Below are 19,175 nucleotides of genomic sequence, written 5' to 3'. Positions count from 1 at the left end.
TATCTCTGAAGCAGACAACTTCTCAAAAATTGTAGACCAGTGTTATGAATGCCTTGGTTTGGAGGGTCCAACTGGGGACATCTTGGGCCTGATTTTCAGGACACTGAGCATCTGAATCTCTTATTAACTTCAACTGGTGTTGTTGGGTGCTCATAACTTCTGAAGTGTGGCCAGTTGAGCACTCAAAATTAGGGTTACCAACTTTTTAATTGCAGACAACCAGACTGCCATGGACACAATACTACAGCTGAGGTCTCACTAGTGCCAAGTCGAGTGGGAAACTAGGTTCTGTGATGACAACCTTTCATAAACACAATTTTGTGTTTATCTTTTAAACATAAAACCAGCCAATTAATATTTACTAACCAGTGACTGTATGGGAGGACTTATTCATTAAATTTGCAGAACTCCTGTAGCCTTGAAAACACACAAGCCAGGATGGCAAAGCCTTTTGTGAATGGTTCTGTGAAACATGAATTATGAGGGGGTTTTTAAGACCTGTTAGTCACATTGCCATTTTCCAATGTGTGTATATAGGACAACACCTTCAAGCACAGCCTCTTTTGGTATGAGATAGCTTTGTAGGTCAGATGCCCTCTTTCTTTCCCGCTTGTGGTCTTGCAATGATTTACTCAGATCCAGGAACTGAGAATAGGGTCTCACTTATACTTTTTTGGAGCATATAGAAAACTCTGCCTTGTAAGCGCCTCGAGGCCAGCCCTTATTCTGGCCCTGAGTTAAAGCTGATAAGCATGCTTTCCCAAGTACAGGAGTCCCTAGTCCTCCTCCCAGAGATAGTTTTTTATTAAAATATTTCACTCTCCTTAAACCAGTAGCCTCCTAGATCTCCTCTTGGAGCAGAGCTATTCAAAGAGTCTCACTCTCCTTAAGCTAGGAATCCCCTTACTTGCCTCCTGAAGCAGAGTTATGTTTTAGGCCAACTCTGTCAGCCTTTCCCCTGTCATCTTGGAGAAGTTCACAGTCCTTCTTTCTAGAGTCTCAAAGGACTCCTAAATCTATGAATACCTTCCTGCAACTGACTCTTGGTGGCCTTTTATCAGGCCTATATCTGATGCTCATTATTCAGTTAACTGCCCTAGACGGGCTTGTTCCCTTTTAAATGTGCTCCACATAGTTGGCCTTAAAGGAGCTAGCAACCTAGTGACAATATATTTTTAAAGAATGCTGTAATTGACTGGTTACCATTGCTACTTTAAATATAAAACTGAAACATCATTTGAATTGTTTCTCTACAAGGAGACAGGGAGTGGAAAACATTATCCAAATTGAGGTATAAAGTTGATTAAAAATTGTACCCAAATACTGAGAAAAAGAAACCTGGCACGTTCATGGCTTAAGTTAGGAATATGCATATTTAAATCTAGTATTAAGCAAAAGGTTAGATTGTTATTTAGGTTGACTATGTTCTAGATTAAACAAATAAAGGGAATCAGAGCTATGTATTGGTACAGCTGACAAACTTTTTTCTGCAGTGTTAGCATCCAATGAAACATAACTCAAAATCAACATTGCATACTTCTATCAATTGAAATTACAACACTATCTAATAAATGGGAAAACTCCTAGGGGATTAACTTTCAAAACAATACTCTACAGTTGTGACAATTAAACTATCTGATATTGCTTAAGGGGTTTTTGAGTTTCTCTCCTGAGGAATGTTTAGACTAAAGTTACTATTCAGTGGAGCTGTCTTAATCATAGCAGTGGTAATTAAGTGGTGTAAGGGAGCATTTTTTATTTGTTCTAAGAATAAGGAATTTGTCTTTTTCTTTCTTTTGTGTAGCTTTCTGTCTGCTCATCTAGGATATCAGATTTAATAGCTCTCATGGAATCCAGTTCTGAAAATACTTAAGCATGTGTGTAACTTTACTCATATGAGTAGTCCCATTGACTTCAATAGGACTATGCACATGAGTTAATTAGCCTTTGCAGGATCAGGTGTATATATATATATATATATATATATATATATATATATATATATTTTAGATGAGTCGACCAGAACTGTGTGCAGTATTCAAGCTGTAGGTGTACCATGGCATTATGATATTTTATGACTTATTATCTGTCCCTTTCCTAATGATTCCCAACATTCTGTTAGATTTTTTGACTGCTGCTGCACATCGAGCAGATGTTTTCAGGGAGCTATTCCAAGATCTCATTCTTGAGCAGGAACAGCTAATTTAGACCCCATCATTTGGTATATATAGTTGGGATTATGTTTTTCAATGTGCATTACTTTGCATTTATCAACATTGAATTTCATCTGTCATTTTATTGCCCAGTCACCCAGTTTTGCGAGATCCCTTTGTAACTCTTTGCAGTCGGCTCTGGACTTAACTATCTTCAATAGTTTTGTACCATCTGAAAACTCTGCTACCTCACCATTTGTCCCTTTTTCCAGATCCTTTATAAATATGTTGAACAACGCTGGTCCCAGGTCAGATCCCTCAGGGGCCCTGCTATTTAGCTCTCTCTACTGTGAAAACTGACCATTTATTCCTATCCTTTGTTTCCTGTATTTTAACCAGTTACTGATCCATGAGAAGACCTTTCCTTTTACCCCATGACTGCTTATTTTGCTTAAGAGCCTTTGGTGAGGGACCTTATCAAAAGTTTTCTGAAAGTCCAAGTACACTGGATAACCTTTGTTCACACATTTGTTGACCTCCTGAAAGAATTCTAATAGATTGAGGCATGACTTCTCTTTACAAAAGCCAACAAAAGTGTTGATTCTTCCTTAACAAATCATGTTCATCTATGTGTCTGATCATTCTGTTCCTTACCGTAGTTTCAGCCAATTTGCCTGGTACTGAAGTTAGTGTTGTGAGATGCTACCGGTGTGGTGCTTCTGCTTTCTCCTGTTGATATCACTCGGCTGCGTGCGTGTGTTCCCTCTGTGTGCTGCCCCAGCACTGCGCAGATAGCTGACACAGCAAACCTGACGAGAACCCCCAATAACCACAGAGTCTAGTAAGGTACGAAGGCACCTCAGCCAGGTTTATTGCGATTTCGGACACAATTGCAGTTCTCCGTAGATTACTTAGTCTACCGGGCATACTACGAGAAAGTGCCTCTTGGCAAGGACCTGGCTCAGTGGCGGGACTTTCCACTGCCCCCGTGGCCGGACAGAGACACTACCCCAGGGATACATTTTTATACACAGGTACAAACAAGTTACACATCACTCCTGACGTATTGAGGTGCAACCCCTCTACGTACCAAGGTACAACCCCTCTACGTAGTAAGGTGCCGCCTCTCACCTTGTACATGTTAGTTCGATCAAAACAACTCTATCCATCATTTTACCCTTTTGCCCCTGTCATTGGGATGGGTCGGCCTGTTCCATGTTATCTGTGGAATGTTCCAGTATAGTGTATGTTCTGATATCTGGTGTACAGTACTTTTTAGGTATGTCTCTTTTTGCAGCATCAGCCCTTTCCTTGCTAGCTTCTGTGAGCAGGGCCTGCCTCTGGCTCACAGCTTAACTTTGCTTTATGTTAGCAAAGTCTTGACCATTACTTTAGTTCAGGCCTTAGGCCTCATACCAGGCCTCTGATACCAAGGTTTATATCTCAGGGCCTCCTCTTACTACAGTTAGACTTACTGGACTGTAATCAGGGCCACTGCTACCATTAAGGCCAACTAGGAGGTTGCCTAGGGTGCCAAGATTTGGGGGCGCCAAAAAGCGGTGCCCCCAATTTTTTTTTACAGCGTTCCCCTGGGCTGCCGGCGGCGCGCTGACATGGACTCCCTCTCCCTCCCAGCGCAGCGGCCGCTCCATCCCATGCGATCCTTGTCATTGCCGGCAGGGGCGCTGGCAGCTGGGCAGAGCTCCGCAGCTCCGCTTAGCGCACGTGGCACGAGCCTGGCGACGGGGGCGACAGCAGGGCTTCTGGAGGAAACAGGCGGCTGCCTCCTGGCTCAGCCTCCTCGGTCAGCCCCAGCAGGGGGCACGGAGAAGAAAAGAGCCTCGGGCGGCAGTCTGGTGGAGCGGAGGAAGAAAGAGGACCCCGACGCCCGTGCCTTAGGCAAGGTAAGCGCTTCCCCACAGCTCATCCTCAGGCGCCTGTGCTCCTGCCCCCTTGGTCCTTGGCTGGTCCCTGCTCCTGCTCCCCTTGTGCATGGGCGGCTGCAGAGGACGGCAGCCTGCAGAGCTGAGCTGCCCCAGTGCCCCCCTCTCCCTGCCCCAGCCTCTGTCATGTCCGGTATCTGAGTTCAGGGCCGCCCGTGGGAGGTGGGGGGGGGCAAGTGGGGCAATTTGCCCCGGGTCCCGCAGGGGCCCCCACGAGTATGTTGGAGGCTCTCCCTGCCCCGTGAGTATGTCGGAGGCACCTGGTAGAGGGGGTAAGCAGCATGGTAAGGGGCCGGGGCTGGGCACCCCCCGACCCCATCCCCCCCACAGCCCTGACCCTCAGCTCCGAGCCCAGCCCCTCTGAGCCGGACACCCCCCGACCCCATCCCCCTCATAGCCCTGACCCCCAGCTCCGAGCCCAGCCCCTCTGAGCCGGGCACCCCCCTGACCACATCCCGCCCACAGCCCTGACCCCCAGCTCCGAGCCCAGCCCCTCTGATCCGGACACCCCCTGACCCCATCTCCCCACATCCCTGAGCCCAGCCCCTCTGAGCCGGACACCCCCCAACCCCATCCTCCCCACAGCCCTGACCCCCAGCTCCAAGCCCAGCCCCTCTGAGCCGGACACCCCCCGACCCCATCCTCTCCACACCCCTGAACCCAGCCCCTGTGAACTGGGCACCTCCCAACCCAGAGCCCAGCTCCGCACCCAGTCCTGGGCAAGAGCAGCACCACCCCCTGGTAGTGACAGCCCATTGGCACCAACCATCACCATCACCCAGCAACAGCACATTATGTAATTGCAAATGTATACATACCATTAAAGCATTTAATGTTTTTAAATAATGTATTTCGTGTATTTTCAAATTATTACAAATTAATTTTTGAATGTATTTCACTGGTTATTTTTTACATTTCCAAATACATGTTATTATAGTATTGCAACTTTTTTTTATGGAAGGGGCCCCCAAAATTGCTTTGCCCCAGGCCCCCTGAATCCTCTGGGCGGCCCTGGAACATGACATTGCTCACAGCATTGACTTGGAGGAACTTGTTTCTAAATTTGCTAAACTTAAAGCGCGGAAACATAAATTCTAAATTATAACATGTTACTCTGTGACCGTGTATTGTGTATAATGTATGTGATTTTATTTGGGGTGGGGAGCGCAAGGTAGAAGTTTCGCCTAGGGCGCAAAATATCCTTGCACCGGCCCTGCCTGTAATTGCCTCTGGAGCCGTTTTTAAAAATTGGCATTACATTAGCTATCCTCCAGTCATCTGGTGTAGAGGCTGATTTAAGTGATACATTATATACCACAGTTAGTGGTTCTTCAATTTCATATTTGAGTTCCTTCAGAACTCTTGAATGAATGCCATCTGGCCCTGGTGACTTATTATTTAAATTATCTATTTGTTCCAAAACCTCCTCTATCGACACCCAAATCTGGGAAAGTTCAAGTGTGGAAATCTCCCTCATATACTCTCCATAGAAGATCGATGCAAAGAATTCATTTAGCTTCTCCACAATGGCCTTGTCTTCCTTGAGTGTTCCTTTAGTGCTTTGATCATCCAGTGGTACCACTGATCATTTGGCAGGGCTCCTGTTTCTGATGTACTTAAAAAAAAATTGTCATTAGTTTTTGTGCCTTTAACTGGTTGCTCTTCAAATTTTCTTTCCGCTTACCTCATTATACTTTTGCACTTGACTTGTCAGAATTTATACTCCTTTCTATTTTCCTCAGCAGGATTTGACTTCCAATTTTTAAAGGATCCTTTTTTGCCTCTAACTGCTTCTTTGTCTTTGTTGGTTAAACATGGTGGCATTTTTTTGGTCCTCTTGCTATCTTTTTTTTTATTTGGGGTATACATTTAATTTGTGCCTCTAAGGTGTTTTAAAAAAGTTTCTATGCAGCTTTCAGGCTTTTACTCTTGTTCCTTTTAATTTCCATTTAACTAGCTTCCTCATTTTTGTATAGTTCCCCTTTTTTAAGTTTTGTGGTGGGCTTCTTTGGTATTTTCCCCTGCACAAGGATGTTAAATTTAATGACATTATAGATTCTGTGATTCAGCTATATTCACCGTTTGGACCAGATGCTGTGCACCACTTAGAACTATATTAAGTATTGTATCTTGTGGACTAGCTGCTGCAAGAAGCAATCATTAATGGTGTCTAAGAATTTTGTGTCTGCATCCAGTCCTGAGGTGACATGGACCCAGTCCATATGGGGATAGTTCAAATCCCTCATTATTATTGAATTTTCTGTTTAAAGTCTCTTTAATCTCTCCGAGCATTTCATAATCACCATCACCATCCTGGTCAGGTGGCTGGATATATATTCCTACTGCTATACTCTTATTATTCAAATATGGAATTTCTATCCATAGAGATTCTTTGGTAGAGTTTGTAGTATTGTAACTGAGAGCAGAATTTGGTCCATTTTCTCTTGTTGACATTTTACCTCTCTTTATAACGTAAATGTTTAAGCTGTTTTAATTTGCAAGCCTTTTTATATTACTTCTTCATTCCTTATACTAAAGGGACATCTTGTGGCCATTGGGTATATTTACAAAATGTCATTTTCCGGTTTCCTTCTGTGTTTCCATTGTTAAAGATTCCTTTACCATTGATAAATTATCACTTATGTTTTATGCTTTCAAAAATCTACTCTATAACTATAGTACTTGAAACTTATATGTAGAATCTTTTGATACAAACAAGCATGCAATGGATATTGATGCTCTTACTTTTGTTCATGAGTTGAATTTTTTCTCTTACTTCCTTGCTCTTCAAAAAGAAAGAAAGAAAGAAAGAAAGAAAGAAAGAAAGAAAGAAAGAAAGAAAGAAAGAGACATTTTTAGAACTGGTTAAATATAGTGAAAATAGTTTTCAACATGTCATGCAACATTTGTCATTAGTTTGTTTGCATGTGTTTTTGCATCTCCAGGTTTCTGATTTTTCACAATTTTGATAGACTGGAAATCATTCTAACTCCAAAAAAACAGTTTTGTATACATATCCACACATATGAAATGCCAAAAGATCAAGATTTGCACTTGGTAAATTTTTAAAGGAAAAGGGGGTCAGACTTGCTAAAGCTCACCTTGCCTACAGTAATAAGCACAGGGTTAGGGAACAAAAAGTCCTGATTTATTTTCACTGCTACCATAAAAGGGCTTCAGTAACAAAGTGCACTTATTTAGCACTTTATAAGCATTATTTAATTATACCTTACAAAACCCCTATAAGGTAAGTAAATATAATTGCAGAGAGATGTGAGAGAGATGTTAAATGGCATGCTCAAAGACACACAGCAACCCCGTGTTAGAACCAGGATTGGAACCAAAGTCTCCTAAACCTTAGTTTAATAGTTAATTGACTAGATTACAAGGTCAGGCATGTAAGTAATTTAGCTTTTCTGTACCTCAGGTTTTCCATGTGTAAAATGTGCCATTGCTATGTGTATATATCTGGAAATATACTGATTTAAGATGCCTGGAACAGTATGTTGGTAAGTATGATCCCTAACTCAGTAAGGTGAAGTGAGAGGCCAAGGAAGTCAGCAACCGGGTTTCAGGATGACATGTCCAGCCAGCACTGCATCAGACAGTGAGCACCGGATGAACATTGCTGACAGCCTGGAGAAAGATAGAATGGAGAGGAGAAAGGTGCAGGAAAATGAGGGGGGATGTGCAGCAGGGGTTGCTTGCACTTCTCAGACAGCAGATAGAGATGCTGAAGACTCTGGTGGACCTGCATGTACAACAATCCCAGGCTGACCTCCCCCTGCATCCCATTGAGAACTCAATATAGGGAGGTCCCATGCTTTAAGTTTAGCAAATTTAGAAACAAGTTCCTCCAAGTCAATGCTGTGAGCAATCTCATGTTCCAGGGCTGCCCAGAGGATTCAGGGGGCCTGGGGCAAAGCAATTTCGGGGGCCCCTTCCATAAAAATTGGACACCTGCCAACGTAACTGCCCCATTGCACAGACTTGGTAACACCACTTCCTTGAGTGGCATAGAGCCAAGGTCAGTGTATTTAGATTGATGCAGTGTGACACTGCATTACTTACATCGACCATTACCGTCCTCCAGCAGCTGTCCCACAGTGCCCCACACTGACCACTCTGGTCACAATTGTGAACTTCGCTGCCCAAGGATGATGGATACTGAAAGCATTCTCCTCTCCTTGAAAGCCCTGCACATTTTTGTAATTCCTTTTACTGATTCCCTGGCTTGAGGAGCACACCTAGCAGCTCTCCATTGTTCAGTGCAACTACCCAGCTGAGTATGTGGCTACATGCTTCATACGTGCTTCTGCCTGGAGTTGACAGGAGATATTGAATCTCCTGGTCCTGTGGGGAGAAAAGGCTGTGCAGGCACAGCTCAGAACCAGTTGTAGAAACATGCACATCTAGTAGCAGATTGCTTGGAGGAAGCAGAAGAAGGACTACAACAGGGACCAGCAGCAGTGCTGTGTGAAAGCTAAGAAGCCGTGGCAGGCATACCTGAAGGCAAGGGGGGCCAACAATTGATCTGGTGCAGAGCCACAGACCTGCCACTTTTACAAAGAGCAGCATGCCACGCTCAGTGGAGATCCCATAACCACCGCCAACAGCACCGTGGATACTTCCGAGGACCCTGAGTCATAGGCCCCTGCTGTGAATAGTGAAGAGAAGGAGATTGTGGACAAGGAAAAGGAGGAGGAGGAGTATGGAGTCAGGCGACTGGGGGATCCAGCTGTGTAATGAGCTAGGACCTGTTTTTGACTCCACCGCAGTCCAGCCAGTCCTGCCAATCGAGTGTGGATCAGCCCGATGCATGGGAAGGAACCTTGGGTAAGTATAGAGTTTAATTTTAAATAACAGAGATGCCCTCACCCCAAGTATCAGGACACATCTTTTGACTTCATTTACTCATGCTAGAAGAGGTAGCGATACACCCAAGAGAGATATCTGCTGCTATCTACTTTTCATTTCCCTCTAGAGTTAGGTGCGGTGGTGGTGGGGGAGAGGGGAATACAGAGCAGTTTCTGGAGAGATCTCGATGAAACTTCTGTGAAACTTCTGCAATCCTCTGCTGAAGGTTTCTAGGTTTCTAGGGAAGGCTGCCTTATTTATTCTGTCGCAGTAGAACACTTTCCCACATCACTCAACAATAATTTCAGGAGGCACTATTGCAGTACACAGCTAGCAGCATTCAGGAAACCAGCAGCAGCTGTGCTCTCTCTGTATTTGTTACCCCCAGGAGTGAGATATCAGCCAAAATCACCACCACCTGTGGAAAACGATGCCCGTATTCAGTGCCATTGCCCTATACTACTAGAATCACGCAACTGAGCTATTCCCTCCTTATTTTGCCAATCCCCAGCGAGCCACACTCACCAAAGGTGGTGCTCTGACTAGCACCATGCACAAGCACTCCTAAGCAGAAGTGAGAATGCAGTGCTTAAAATTTCGGGGAGCAATAGGACACAGTAGACAGCTAGAACCACTGGGATATTTTTCTCACTGAGGTCCAATTATGAACCTCTGCTCCTGCTGATCCAGTAATTGAAGCGTTCCTTGGTGCTGTTGAAGTGGTCAGTGTATTGCTTCATGAGCCGGGGAGCAAGGGATAGATTAGGTTGCCCAATATCACTACTGGCATTTCAACACTGCCGGTCAGGAAAGGAAGTCTCTGCTTGCAGCTTTCTGAATAGTCCTGTGTACTTAAAGATACGAATGTCAGGCACCTTCCCTCCCTGACAAGCCCACACTGATGTTGGCAAAGCATCCCTGGTGATCCACCGGTGCTTCTATGGACATAGAAAAGTAGCCCTTTCTGTTGATGTACTCGGTCTGGTGCCGAAATAGGGACGTGTGTGCCATTTGTCACTCCGCCGCAGTTTGGGAACCCCATAGCTACAAAGCTATTCACTATGTCCTGCACATTTCTGAGAGTCACAGACCTGCGTAGAAGGAAGCGATTAATGGCACTACACACTTGCATGACAATGGCCCCAGTGGTAGATTTCCTGACTCCAAATTGATTCCCAACTGACTGGTAGCAATCTGATATTGCAAGTTTCCACAGTGCAATCGCCACTTGCTTCTCCACTGTCGTTGCAGCTCTCATTTTGGTGTCCCTGAACGGGAGGGCTGTGGCAAGTTCAGCACACAGATCCAGGAATGTTGCTTGCACATCCGAAAGTTCTGCAGCTACTGCTTGCCATACCATCTGCATTATGATGTGATCCCACCAGTCAGTACTTGTTTCTTGGGCCCGGACGTGGCACACCACCATCTGCAGTTGCTCTGTGAACACCACCAACAACCTTGAATTGGTTCTTGCTATGTCCCACAGCAATCTGTCCTCCAAGGAATTGTCATATTCCCCACATCTGTTCCTGTGGCTCTGCAAATACCGCAGGATTGTGTGCCCTGTACTTGCAATGTTCATGACAATAGTGCAGAGCTGTGCCAGCTCCATGCTTCTGACAGGAAGGAGTGCCATGTGGATTTGTCGGATTTTGAAAAAAAAAGGCCCCAAAATTATGGGATACAAATGATATTATGAGATGCAGACTGTTGCAATCTGAAAAGTTAACTCCATGCTCTCAGTTCCTGCATGACTCGTTTCAGCCCCACCATGCATTACCAAAATTTCCCAAAAGATGGTGGGTAGTTGCACTGTAGGATATCTACCTATGGTGCACTGCACTCTGTATCAATACAAGTGCTCCTGGTGAATACCCACACTGCAACGCAAGGAGCCAAGAATGCACATGCACAAGCAATTTACTGACTGCAGCGGGTGTATGCTGATATAACATGAGTCAACATAACTTTGTATTGTAGATGTCAGGGTTCCCTCCCCACTCTGAACTTTAGGGTACAGACGTGGGGACCTGCATGAAGACCACCTAAACTTATTTCTACCAGATTAGGTTAAAAACTCCCCAAGGCAGAAATTCTTTCTTATACCTTGGATTAAGTAATGCTGCCACCACCAAGTGATTTAAACAAACATTTAGGGAGGGCCACTTGGAGCCCTACCTTCCCCAAATATCCCCCCAATCCCTTACACCTCTTTTCCTGGGCAGGCTTGAGAATAATCCCGTCACCAATTGGTACAGGTGAACACAGACCCAAACCCTTGGATCTTAAAACGATGAAAAATCAACGAGGTTCTTAAAAGAAGAATTTTAATTAAAGAAAAGGTAAAGGAATCACCTCTGTAAAATCGGGATGGTAAGTACTTTACAGAATATTAAAAGACTCAAGAACATAGAGGATCTCCCCTCTAGGCAAAACCTTAAAGTTACAAAACCAGGGATAAACCTCCCTCCTCCTACAAAGAAAATCACAAGCCAAAATAAAAGTAAGCTAACGCATTACTTCGCTAGTACTTACTAATACTAATGGAGTTAGATTGCTTGCTTTCTTGATCTGTCTCCGGCAAGCACACAGAACAGACAGACAAAGCCTCCCCCCCCCACCCAGATTTGAAAGTATCTTGTCCCCTTATTGGTCCTTTTGGTCAGGTGTCAGCTAGGTTACCTGAGCTTCTTAACCCTTTACAGGTAAAAGAGGAATTAACCACTTACAGGTTAAAGAGGGATGTTATGCTACTTTTAGCTGTATGTTTATGACAGTAGACATGGCCTCAGTGGTTATAGTCAGTGCACAGCCAAGATTTAGCCTGCTTTCAGGGCACAGCCAAGATTATATATGTTCTCACCACCTTACCCCATTCTACTTTTCTGGGTGACCCTCAAAGATATGTCTATGTAGTTACAGCTCTCTACAGTAGTGCAACCTAGAGATTGAATACAAGAGCAAAGTATATCAATTCTGTAAAAACTTTAAAAATTATCAAAATACTTGTATTCTACATTTGTATGTCGAATTATATCTCTGATTTTATTTAAACTTCTCTGTTAATTTTGGTGGGATAAATCATTCTTCACTTCTTGTCCCGAGTTCTTGTGTATTTTGCTGGCACTGGAAAAATCACTCATCATTTTGTATGCCACGACCCACATGGCTGAGCATTAGTGGTGGGCAAAATGATGCTTCTGCACTGTACTATAAACCTTCAATTAAAAACTTGAATTCATTATTCTTGTTGAGAATTTGAACACACGTCATGGCAAACAAAGTTAGGGGGCCCAATACTTATTTCATTTATACTTATATCAATGAAATTATCAGTGTAGTTATCTATTGTGAATTAGAAGAGAATAAGGGCCATGATTCTCATAGCAGTGATCACTCAGCACCCCGATCATATGTAATATGTATGTTTAAACATGCAGTGGAAATAAATGCTCTGAACACATTTATCTTCATGTTCTGACATGATGAAAGACTCACATATTGAAGAAATGCTCATGCATATTTTTGAGCTCTGCATCCTGGCACATTTTCAGTCATTTAATGGAAAAGTAATCAGCATTGCACTGGCAAAATCTGATCTAGGAATAGAGAGGTGAAAATGAGGGGGGATGTGCTGCAGGGGTTGCTTGCACTTCTCAGAGAGCAGAGAGAGATGCTGAAGACTCTGGAGGACCTGCAGGTACAACAATACCAGGCTGATCTCCCCCTGCAGCCCAGAAGTATCATCAGAGGAGTCTCCCATTGTGTCATCCAAACCATGAAAACCCCATCCATCCTTTTAATCTTTCATACATATTTTAAGTGCTGAATATTTGTATTTTATATGGCTGTCAAGCGATTAAAAAAATTAATCGTGATTAATCGTGTGATTAATCAAGCTGTTAAACAATAATAGCCATTTATTTAAATATTTTTAAATAGTATTTTTAATTCTAGGGGGGGCGTGCCCCACAGTTTGGGGACCACTGCACTAGAAGTTCTATAGTGTGCTACTGTGCAGTAGATTTACATGTGAGTTTTCTGAGCACTAAATCTCCTTGCGGACAACCTATAAGTATAAAACATTTTGAACATGAGAAATTCCGTATCAATAGTGTTACTATTTTATGAAAGTTAGTAGTTTTGGTCGAATTTGTACTGATGAAACAGAGCTATCTTTTAACTGGTAACTTTGTTGTCTGGATCAGTGGAAAAATAAAAGGTTGAAAGGATATACAGATAAAACTACCATCTAATCTAGGGTTACCATTCGTCCGGATTCTCCCAGGCATGTCCGACTTTTCTGAGTTAAAAATAGCGTCCGGGGGGAATTTGTAAATGTCTGGATTTCCACCCCCCATGCAGAGTGCGCGCGGCTGACAGGGCAGCCAGCCGGATCATGTTGTACTTAAAGTACTGCACAGGATCTTTTCAGGGGGAATAAGGCAAAACGCCACATTTATTAGTAATACATGTATTCATTAACACTGTATTATATGCATATAATATATTACACTTACACTCACACACACACACACACAAACACACTCCGTCTTGTTGTTACCAATTAGTTGCTCCCCTTAACTTCACTGGCCAGGTGAGTTAGATGGGGGAGGGGGTGGAGCCGGGCTTCTGCCGATCCGGATCGATGCTCCCATGTTGACAAGACGAGACCCGGGGTCCTCTGCAAGACACCTCACTTTTATAGCAGCTTTCCTCTTATGCAAATCTATACTGGATTCAAACTCTGTGTCTGTGTCCATTGGTCCTTTGTGCTGCTTTCTTTTGAGTGTTGTCCCAATGCTGCAAAGAGGGTGTTTCCAAAAGAAGGTGCTTGCTTCTAACCCCCGAGTCCGTCAGTATGTCTGCTTGTCTTTAATGAGCCCACTTGACACGTTTTATTGTCCTTGGGTCTGGCTCCCAGCCCCTCTCCAACAGTTGAGGCTGTCTGGAGGTGCTGCCTTCCATGCCTTCCTCATTCACACCTCATTCATTCAACAGGGCAATTGATTAAGAGTGGGGGAGTGGGGGGAGAGCTCTTGTTCTACTGCTAGCAAACAGAAATTTTTCTTCTATCTTATTCTATCCTTAGGGGCTATAATATTATACCAAGGGCAATGCAAAGTTTCTAAATGAAGCTTTGATACAAAGTCCCATGAAAACAGAGGTCACACGTGGGTAGACCCACCACAAGGTTATATGAAGAGGCACAATGTAAAGTTATATGAAAATTATCAGAGATTGATCTACATTGTCCCCCTTTTGACCTCTCAAGAACAATTCTTGAGTGGTCACCATATAAATCTTTTATATTTGTTGCAAACAAACCAAACAATTATAACCAGGTGAATATAACTAAAACCATTACAATTGACTAAACACCAGATATAACATAAACACAAATGCAAACAATTATAATTATAATAATTGGACTTAAACTAACATTCAGTTGCTAAAATGTTGTAGAATTCCCTATTTTTAACAGTTGTTCTCAGAGGTTTCTGGGGACCTGAAAGATGGGGCCATACAATTATGGGCCAAGGTCTTACAGGTTATGGGGGCCCAAGAATTACCCTTTAGAGCTTGGGGAAATAGAACCAGAGTGCATAGAGGAAAGTGTGGAATTAATAATAATACAAGCAAATGTAACTAACAATACAAATGTATCAAGAACAAAAATCAACAACAAAATGATTATTAGAGAACCTAACAAAACAAAATAACCCTGATGCACTGGGGACCCAAGTCTTTTGGACACAAGGGGTGATTGATAAGTTGGATGGAGATGGGGGAAGTAGAGAGAGGAAAAGACATTTACCCTGTCTAGTGTAGTATCCCCTCTCATTCTGGACTCAATGCTAACACAGGACACCACTAGAGACAGACACAGAACATGCAACACAGAACACTGAACACAGACTTTGTCATGACACTATAACCATGGTATTTTATAACTCTTCAGCTGGTACCAGCTCTCCTGATGTTCCGGTTCAGAGCCTGAAAGATAGAAGCTTGGAAACAAATTAGCACAGTGCTCCCACCATGGCAGAACCTGCTTGGTCTCTGCCAGTGTGTTTGGTACTTGGGGCTGCACAAATGCTAATTAAGTGGTGCATTTCTTGTGAGTGTAAATTTTCCCTTTCTCTCAGTAAAAGGGCGTTAAAACTTTATTTAGAAAAAAAATTTTGTTTTAAAATCTCCAGCCATTTTGCCATGGCCTGGAGATCTGAGGCAGAAGCAGGCACTGTTGTTAACTGTTTCAATGGCATTTTGGCCCTGGGAGGAGGAATTTACCCAAATATCCCCCTTCCCAATCTCCAGAGGGGTCCCAAAGGTCTGCCCCCTTCTGGGGTCTCAAATGTTTCTTCTCCTGATGTTACTGCTGCTGTAAGATTTGAGAGTGCTGTTTTAACTCTCTGTACCCAACCTGTTTTTCAGTTTCTTTATCTGTTGCTTGCCTGGGCCTGATCCTGCTTTTTCGAATAAACAGTTCCTTTCCATGGGCACAAGCCTTGTTCCACTACTAATTTAGCAAGGAGGGTGGGCTTTTTAACTAGCCCCCACCCTTCCTGGTCCCATTCCTTAAACATTTTTTTCAAAATTGTGAAATTACCACAATATTACTTACAAAAAACAAAACAAATAAAACAAACAAACATAAACCACACTACACTGCCCAAACTCCTATATCCTTCAGAGTTTGGTTTAACAGAACAAGATCTGCATCTTATGTTTTTAACCCACTCTGGGCCAGAGGGAGAGACGCTAAGCTTCCCTCTGTATTACTCGGTCTGCTACCACCGAGGGTTCATACACCAATTATACAAATCCTTCCCCGGATTAGATCCTTCCCCGGATCAGAGTGAGAAACACTAAGTTCTCCTCTTTAGCTCAGTCTTGCTACGGCTGAGGGTGTATGTACCTCTATAACACAATTTAAACCTAAACTCCTATATCCTTCAGAGTTTGGTTAATCCTTCCCCGGATTAGAGTGAGAAACACTAAGTTCTCCTCTTTAGCTCAGTCATGAACACAATTTATACCTAAACTCCTATATCCTTCAGAGTTTGGTTAATTAACTGAAAGTTTACGCTCTTTTTCCTATAGTGCCAGGCTTGCTAAAGCTGGCGGTGTGCACACCAGTTTTATAATAACTGTGGATTTTATGCTTGCTCCCCCTTTCGCATTCTCCACCAAAATGTTGTACTTAAAGTACTGCACAGGATCTTTTCAGGGGGAATAAGGCAAAACGCCACATTTATTAGTAATACATGTATTCATTAACACTGTATTATATGCATATAATATATTACACTTACACTCACACACACACACACACAAACACACTCCGTCTTGTTGTTACCAATTAGTTGCTCCCCTTAACTTCACTGGCCAGGTGAGTTAGATGGGGGAGGGGGTGGAGCCGGGCTTCTGCCGATCCGGATCGATGCTCCCATGTTGACAAGACGAGACCCGGGGTCCTCTGCAAGACACCTCACTTTTATAGCAGCTTTCCTCTTATGCAAATCTATACTGGATTCAAACTCTGTGTCTGTGTCCATTGGTCCTTTGTGCTGCTTTCTTTTGAGTGTTGTCCCAATGCTGCAAAGAGGGTGTTTCCAAAAGAAGGTGCTTGCTTCTAACCCCCGAGTCCGTCAGTATGTCTGCTTGTCTTTAATGAGCCCACTTGACACGTTTTATTGTCCTTGGGTCTGGCTCCCAGCCCCTCTCCAACAGTTGAGGCTGTCTGGAGGTGCTGCCTTCCATGCCTTCCTCATTCACACCTCATTCATTCAACAGGGCAATTGATTAAGAGTGGGGGAGTGGGGGGAGAGCTCTTGTTCTACTGCTAGCAAACAGAAATTTTTCTTCTATCTTATTCTATCCTTAGGGGCTATAATATTATACCAAGGGCAATGCAAAGTTTCTAAATGAAGCTTTGATACAAAGTCCCATGAAAACAGAGGTCACACGTGGGTAGACCCACCACAAGGTTATATGAAGAGGCACAATGTAAAGTTATATGAAAATTATCAGAGATTGATCTACAATCATGCCACTGGCACGGGGCTCCGGCAGCCAGAGCCCCTCCTCCGCTTTCCCCTCCTCTCCCCTGCAACTTGAGATCACTCCCCTCCTCTCGCTCTCTCCCTCCCTGCATTTGCAGATCGCCGGACGTTCGCATCAGGCCTCCGGCAGTCTGGAGCTCCTCCCCCTGCTCCCCCCCCCCGCTGCCCAGCGCGCCACTCAGCAGCACTCTGCGAGGACGGGAACCAGGCTGTGCGCTCCGCGTGGAGCCCGACACGCTGTTCTGAGCAGCACGGTAAGGGGGCCAGGGGGTCGGAGAAGGGATAGGGAGGTTCTGGAGGGGGCAGTCAAGAGACAGGGAGCAGGGTTCGATGGGCCGGGAGTTCTGGGGGAGGTCTGTCTGGGGGGGGGGTGGATAAGGTTTTGGGCAGTCAGGGTACAGGTGGGGGTAGGGTCTCAGGAGGGGGCAGTTAGGGGAGAAGGAACAGGGAGGCTTAGAGCTCGACATTATGCTGTTTGGGACCCCTCTTTGAGGAAAGCCTCTGGATTGCAAGTCCAACCGCTACCTCCTCGTGGTGAGAGTCGGTAACTGGCTTGGATAGCCAGGCGGATTGCGGAGGACGAACCCACATCCCACGTTCAGTGGGGTGTGGGACGGGGTTGGGCAGCCCCATATGGTGCCACATGGATGCCCCCCTGGTAAGGGTAGCCTCCCCCAGGTACGGGTTGACTCCCCCTGGTAAGGGTTAGATTCCCCCAGGCACGGGTAGTTTCCCCCAGGCACGGGTTAGTTTCCCCCTGGAAAGGGTTAGTTTCCCCCAGGTACGGGTTAGTTTCCCCCTGGAAAGGGTTAGTTTCCCCCTGAGAAGGGTAAATCTTTTAGCTATGGAAAAAAGTAATTTATATTTTTATACCGGATTGGCGCTGGACCGGGTTAATAACGCCCCCGCTGTTGGCTTTGATGCCCCGGCTGACAGTGTTAAATATATTAGGGGTGTGATCAGGGTCGCTGGACCAATGGATAAAATGGTGTGGACTATAATGAAGTCTCATGAGAATGAGAGTGAGAATCAAGTCCTCCCAGTGGAGCATGGAGAGGAGGTAGAGGAGAATGTTTGTGATGATCATGGTGAGGAGATTTTATCTATCTTACCGATGGTTTTTACAAGGGACACTTTTAATGATTTAACTATGGACAGTTTTAATCCAGATTTTAAGTATTTAAGTACATTTGATGATCCATATGTTAGGGAATCAAGTACTGATTTTAATAGGGATCGTAATAAGGATCTTAACAGTATTGGTAGTAATATAAATATATTAGAAAGTAGTTCATGGAAGGATGGGGTTTTTTATTTAGAGTATCCCGTTGATAGTTTTAATTGTCCAATATGTCCCCAGATATTACCAACATTTGGTAAATGGGCCAAACACATTAATGTGGTTCATAAAAGTAAAGCCATACGAGTTGTATGTAGTAAATGTGGAAAATCTTCTCAATATCATAATATAGCTTGCCACTACCCCAAGTGCATACCCAAGAAGGCGGATACCCCAATGAAGAGCCATACGTGCTCGGTCTGTGGGCTTGGTTTTCATACTAGATCTGGATTGAGCCAACACTGTAGACATAGACACCCTGCTGTGAGGAATGAGCAAAGAAAAGAAGATATGGCTGCTAAAAGTAAGATCAAAGAGGGATCGACTAGATCTCGTATATGGACTAAAGATGAGGTTGCGCAGCTTATACAGTTGGAAAGGAAATATATTGGGAAAAGGAATATAAATAAATGTATTGAGAGCGAGATGAGGACCAAAACGAATAAACAAATATCAGATAAAAGACGAGAATTAGCAAAGAAGAAGTTAGTGGTAACAGGAGATAGGGAGGAAGTGACTGAGGTAGAGGACATTAGAGTAAATATATTAGAAATTCCACCCCCGAGAGAGGATTTTCCCACTAAAAGGACATCCAGAAGTGGATTTAGTGGAGAAAATATGTAAACGGGGAAAACAAAGTAGGGAGGGAAGAGAAATAATAAATAGTTTAGGGGAAATTGAAGGATTATTAAAGGAGGATTTAACAAAAGCTCTCGGATGGGCAATGTTGGAAAAATTATGTTATTCATTAGTAGAGGGACAGGACCCTAGAAATGAAAGTCAAATAGAGTTGAGGAATAAAGGAAAAGGGAAG

This window comes from Chrysemys picta, chromosome 2, assembly GCF_011386835.1.
Source record: "Chrysemys picta bellii isolate R12L10 chromosome 2, ASM1138683v2, whole genome shotgun sequence".
NCBI lineage: Eukaryota > Metazoa > Chordata > Testudines > Emydidae > Chrysemys > Chrysemys picta.
This window is presented reverse-complemented; position numbering follows the sequence as displayed.